Raw genomic sequence first — 5,689 nt, forward strand, 5'->3', positions numbered from 1 at the left:
TAATTGTACCTGTGGAGACTGGACATTCAAACACCACTGCCATCTGATAATCCACCCACACTGAAGCTGTCCCCAGATGTCCTTCATGGCTTTTTCCTTTTTAAATTCAGGACTGCATTCTGGTTGTCAGGCCTCTCTGGTCTCCTGTAATCTATCACAATCTCTGCTTTTATTTTTCATGACTTTGACACATCTAATAGAAGGCCTCAGTCTGGATTAATCTGTTTTGTTCGTGATGAAATTCAGGTTAAATGTTTTTGGCAAAAATATATTTGCTTCCCCCTGCACCCTCTACCCATCAGGAGGCTCATAATCTAAGTGGACCTCATCACTGGCCAAGGTTGGTTACTTGGTTTAAGTGGTTCTGCCAGCTCTCTCCACGGTAAAAACACATTGCCCTCTTTTATAACAGAATTACAATCAATGTCCTCTCTGCAATCCGTGGGGTGACATCCTAAGGCTGAAAATATTCTGGTTCCCAGCATTTTCCCCAGTGCTTTCAGCATCAGTGATGCCCTCTGCCTGGCATTGTACCCGCTGTGGTATGGCGTCTTTAGCTCCCTCAACCCTTTGTATAAAGCGAAGACCACCTTCCCCTGCCCAGAACTGGCTACCTCATTTGTGAAGTCCAGTACAAAATGAAAGTGCACCGCCCTCTCCTCCTCCCAAGAGAATTTTAAGATGGCAAATAGCAGGATATTAAACCAAAGAGAGGGCCCTGCGATTGTGCCCATGAAGCAGGCCCCGCCCTGGGGACGTCTACACGGGCTTGGCTTCCACCGCTCCAGCTGTCCCCATTCAAGCCAGTAAGAGCCCCATTTTGCTGGCCTGTGTGGCTCTCTGACCGTTCTTATCAGTCAACCTGACCTCCCCCTCCCTGCTCCTAACCCAGCCTCCCAAAGGTGTCCGTTCCTTCTTCCTGTAACACTCACAGCCGGTCTCTACTCCTGTCAACAAACCTGTTCCGGGAGGGTTTCCCACTAATACGTTAAAAATTTATTGCATTATTTGTGGTTCAACCATGAGATGTACATCTAGTTTTATATTTGTTTCTATTCAGTGTGATGAGTTGTTTTCTTTAACATCTTCTGTTTTGAATCCGTAAACACATGGCTCAAAAATCAAAACCAGCCATTTTCAAAGGAGTCTCCTCCCCTTATGGTCCTTTAAATCCCTTTTTCTGCTGACCCTCCAGCAGCCTTTCTGGCCCCCCACGTGGTCATCCTTCTTAGCTTTTAGTTTACCTTCATATCTCTGTGAGAAGACTCAGACTACACATTTTCACGGATTTGACCCAAAAGGTAGCACCTGGACGCACTCCCTGCACTGTAGTTGGGACGTACATTCTGGAACCTGGTCTGCGAGCACTGGACCTCTGCTTTCACCTATCAGTGGGACGAGGGGGAATGTGTTCATAAAAGCCTACTAGCTGAACCATCTATTAACAGAGAAAGTGCCCCTTCAGATACTGCTTTTTAGGGCTTCTCGATAAAATGAGGGGCTGAACTAGTTGCTCTTGGGGTCCCCTGCTGCCCCAGCAGCCTAAATTATTCTCTGAGGAAGGGCACAGTGCGAGACAGCAATAACCCTCATGTCTCGGGAGCTAAATTCCTATTTACTTCTGAACACCAGTAGAATTATTTTTCTGGTAGCAAAAGTTTTCAGGGCTATATTGAAGACCTGGTGCCTTGGGACGTGAAAGCGACAAGGAGGAGAGGAAAAATAATTAACTGATCAAACGTGGTCCCACATTCCTTTAAGTAAATCCAGCCTGTGCAAGCAGAGATCGGCAGAGGAGCGAAATGAGGAAGCAGATGCTTATTTTGATTAGAAAGTCTTTTCTGTGGAAAACATTCACTTATAGGGTCCTGCTCACAGTACGTTTCTCCAGTGTATTGAAAATGATTCACTGTTCAACCTGCGTCACATTTTCCTCAGAAACATCCTTGTGCTTATTACACATCTATCTGTGGGATCTGAATATAGATCTTTCTAAAAAGATCATAAATCTGTTGCTGAGGATTTTGGCAGCTAAACAGTGTGAAGAAACGGTGGGGGAGGCAAAAACTAACCAAAATTTATTAACCTCTCCCCCACCGGGGCAATGAAAGGAAATTCAATTTTTTTTTTTTCTCTCACTGGATCTGGAAGGTTCTGTATTTCAAGCTGGTTCATAGCTATGGACACAAAGTACTCAGATGCACCCACCTTACTTATACGAATTACAAGGCAGGTTAGAATGCTAGAATCGAAATAAGATCACTTATCTGTTCTCAGTGATTTATAAAACTTGAGTGACACAATAGCCCAAGCAGAGTAACCAGCATTCCAATCAGGTTGCTGTTTTCCCAACATCCTCATAAATGCAGTAATTCTTAAATATTACAGATGAGAACCATGAAAAGACATTTTCAGTCTTTTGTTTAGCACTTGAGGAATGCATAGTGAACAGGCACTATACTACTATTTTAAAAATGGGATTTCTTTGTTGTATTACAAACTTGGCAGTACATTCAGCCAGGTGCACCTGTATCTTTCATTTAAATGAGAGGCTACTTTCCACGTCGCCTGGTTCTTGGGGTTGCAGAAAGGGGAGGGGTAGCTATGTGCTGCGGCCCACCCACTCCGGAGTAGATGCTGGAAACCTAAGGGAACGGAGTGCCAGTGCCGGGAGGACAGTGCCAGTGCCCAGAGTTGGGGACTTGGGTGGGGCCGGGCTGTGCAGACAAGAGGTACGCGTCCACCGAGCACAATGCAAGTGCTGAGGGTCCGTGTAGATCTAATTATTAGCGTGAACCAAAGGTACTGTCATTGTTTAACTCATCCGACCTTTTAAATGGATAACCAACCTTGAGGCTTAATTGGATTTAAAAAAATCAATTTCTAGCCATTGCATAGTGTTGAAATGAAGTACTGCATTCTCAGGCAATTGTAAAATCAGTTTTGCTCAAGACTATTTTTTATTATTTACAACTTTAAAATGACATTATCCATCTCAGTAAGTGTTTTATGCACACATATACCTTTTATAAACAACCACAAACCCACATGTACGTACATCAAGTCACGTCACAAAGAACCATCATTTTCTGTTCAGCAGCAGGCTGATTCATCAGCAGCAATCTCTTCACACCAATTACACAAAAACTGAGCTGGGGATAATGACACACCACTGTCTGCAAATCTCTCGGAGCTGCAGCCTGGTCTCATCTTTGTAATAAGAAAAAAACATCCTTGAGGAAGCTTTTTACCAAATCACATCTTGACCATTAAATCTTTCTTGAGGAAGGTCATTTAATTTTATGGAAAGAAATGAACAATTAAAATGGCATAAGCAGAAATAGTGCTGGTCTGGAAATCGGGAGGCTCACAATTCTAGTTTTGGCCCTGAGTAGCCCTCGGTGGGTGACCTTGGCGAGCCCTGGCGCGGGCAGGTCTCAGCTTTGCCATCAGGGAAATGGTGAGGTTGGAGTGGGGAGAGATGTCCTCTGTCCCCTTGTTGTGCTGCCCTGGGTCAGAACAAGTTAAAAACAACATTCGATTCCCTCAGCACTTAGTCTGAGAAGAGACCAGTGGTGCAAACCAGAGCCCCTTTGCCTCCATTACAACATCTATAAAATGAAAAAAACAAAACAAAAACAAAAAAAAACCCCAGTGATTACTAATGGTGGAATTAGGATGATTAGCTAAAAGCAATTATAGAATTACAGTTGACAAACAGAAAATGCTAAACCCAGTCGTCTATTTTAGCTGAGCCCAATTGAAATGTGCATTGTGTTGAATAGAGCTTCGTCTAAATGGTCCATTTCAGCCAGATTATGGAGCTAAAGTGGAAAACCACACAATTATCCCGAGCATTCAGGACAGTCCAGAGAGCTAATTTGGACAATTGGACAAATGATTATTTTCTTTTGCCTCAACTGACCAGATAATTATGTGCAAGTCTCTGCCATGTGGCTCTGCAGAATGTCTCTTTGTAAGAGTGAGAAAACCCAGCTTTACACTGGTACGAAGACCTCCGTCTGAGGGTACATGCATTTGGAGATGAGACACATACAGCTGGCGTCCTGTCTAACTCTTGAATCCTACACTGGAAACACTTTCCCATGGATTTGGAGTCCCTGCCTGCTACCCCAGGCCCATGTTAGCTTGTGCAGAGGGGCTGCTCCCCCAGTTTCAAACCACAGCTGAGCACAAACATCGGGTACAAGGTGAAAGGTGGCACCCAAGACGGTCAAGCACGGAGGAAGCCAGGAGATGTCAGGGACCAGCACACACAATTCAAGGCATGCATGCAAAGGCTGATCTCCACAGTGCAGCTCACATCACAGGAGTCAGGTCTGGCTCCCTACACCCTAGAAGAAAGGACACTTACCCTTTCTCATCACTGAATCAACACCACTGAGAAGCAGGAATTCTAGTGCTGTCCTGTCTTCCCTAAAACCCAACTACCCATCATCTCCTTCTACAAGAAGTTCTCGCCTTACGGTTCTCACGATTTGACTGGCACAGGGCCCCCTATATGGCCACCAGGCAGCCCCTGAAGTGACCTGTTGTCATCTTTGGACGCACAATGACAGTTAGACAAGGCTGCTGCGTGGGTTATGCTCTGCCTCCTTAAGAGTATTTGCTACATTGAGTGAAGAAAATCTACTCCTAGCCTGTTTCCCAGCATTAAGGAAAATGTTCAGAGGACACAATGGCCACCACCTCTGGGCCCACCCTCCATCTTCAGAGTTCGCTGCTCACCAATCTTCTGGATTTTTCTGCACACTCTTGTGGCACCATTTCAAAACCGGAGTCTCCACTGGAATGTAACAAAGAGGTTTCCGCTCAAGAACCTGCGTGTCCAGGAGTGTTTTCCCCTTCCTGCAGTCTATCGGGATGGGTGACTTGTTTAACGCTATTACCAGAGGGTTCTGGAGGCCTCTGACAGAGGTCCACCTATCCCTGGAGATGGGCAGTGAGGGGGATGGAACTTCCAGCCAAAGAACAGGGTGAGGGCAGGGCAGGAAGAACTTGTGTGTTCTGCGTGGTTTGTCGACAGGCTGTGAAGGTAACTGCTGTGAGCAGTGGCAGCAGCTCAGGGCTAAACACCCAGGGTGCCAACGACACTGCTGGAATGGTGACTCCCACACAGAGGCCGATGTTTAACCAAACACACACACACAGCCCTTGTGACTCAGTGGCCACACCTCCCCCCACAGGTGTGCATGTGTGCAGAGATCAATACTTCCCGACAAAGACCACCCCAAGCCCTCAGGGATCCTGGAAACAGTCCTGGCTTTGGGCTCGACTGACAAACACAGCCCCGGAAGCTTTCCGTGAGGCAAAATAGGGTTCAAAGTCACTGGGAAGCTGGGGGCTGCGGTGCGTGTGCGGGAACTACCTCGGCCACGCTAAGGTTCTGCTTGAAGATTCCCGCGTGTTCTTGGCGTGTAGAGAGCATGTGTTTTCAAAAGAAAAATGATTATTCTGTGCCTTTCAGGCAGTTTCTCTATTTGTATTTGGATAGCGAGTAGATGGGACCCACTGAAAGCACGCACTGGACAGACAAAAGGACTGGCCGACGTTGGGACATGGGCCTCTTGGCCACAAAGAGCACAGACTTGGTCAGGCCCTCTCCTCACACAAACGTGTTTGAAGAATACATGAACCCACTGTTAAAATTAATACTAGGATTGCAGGG

This window comes from Cavia porcellus, unplaced genomic scaffold (genome assembly GCF_034190915.1).
Source record: "Cavia porcellus strain 051 isolate PalLab524CR breed Dunkin Hartley unplaced genomic scaffold, mCavPor4.1 scaffold_5, whole genome shotgun sequence".
Taxonomy (NCBI): domain Eukaryota; kingdom Metazoa; phylum Chordata; class Mammalia; order Rodentia; family Caviidae; genus Cavia; species Cavia porcellus.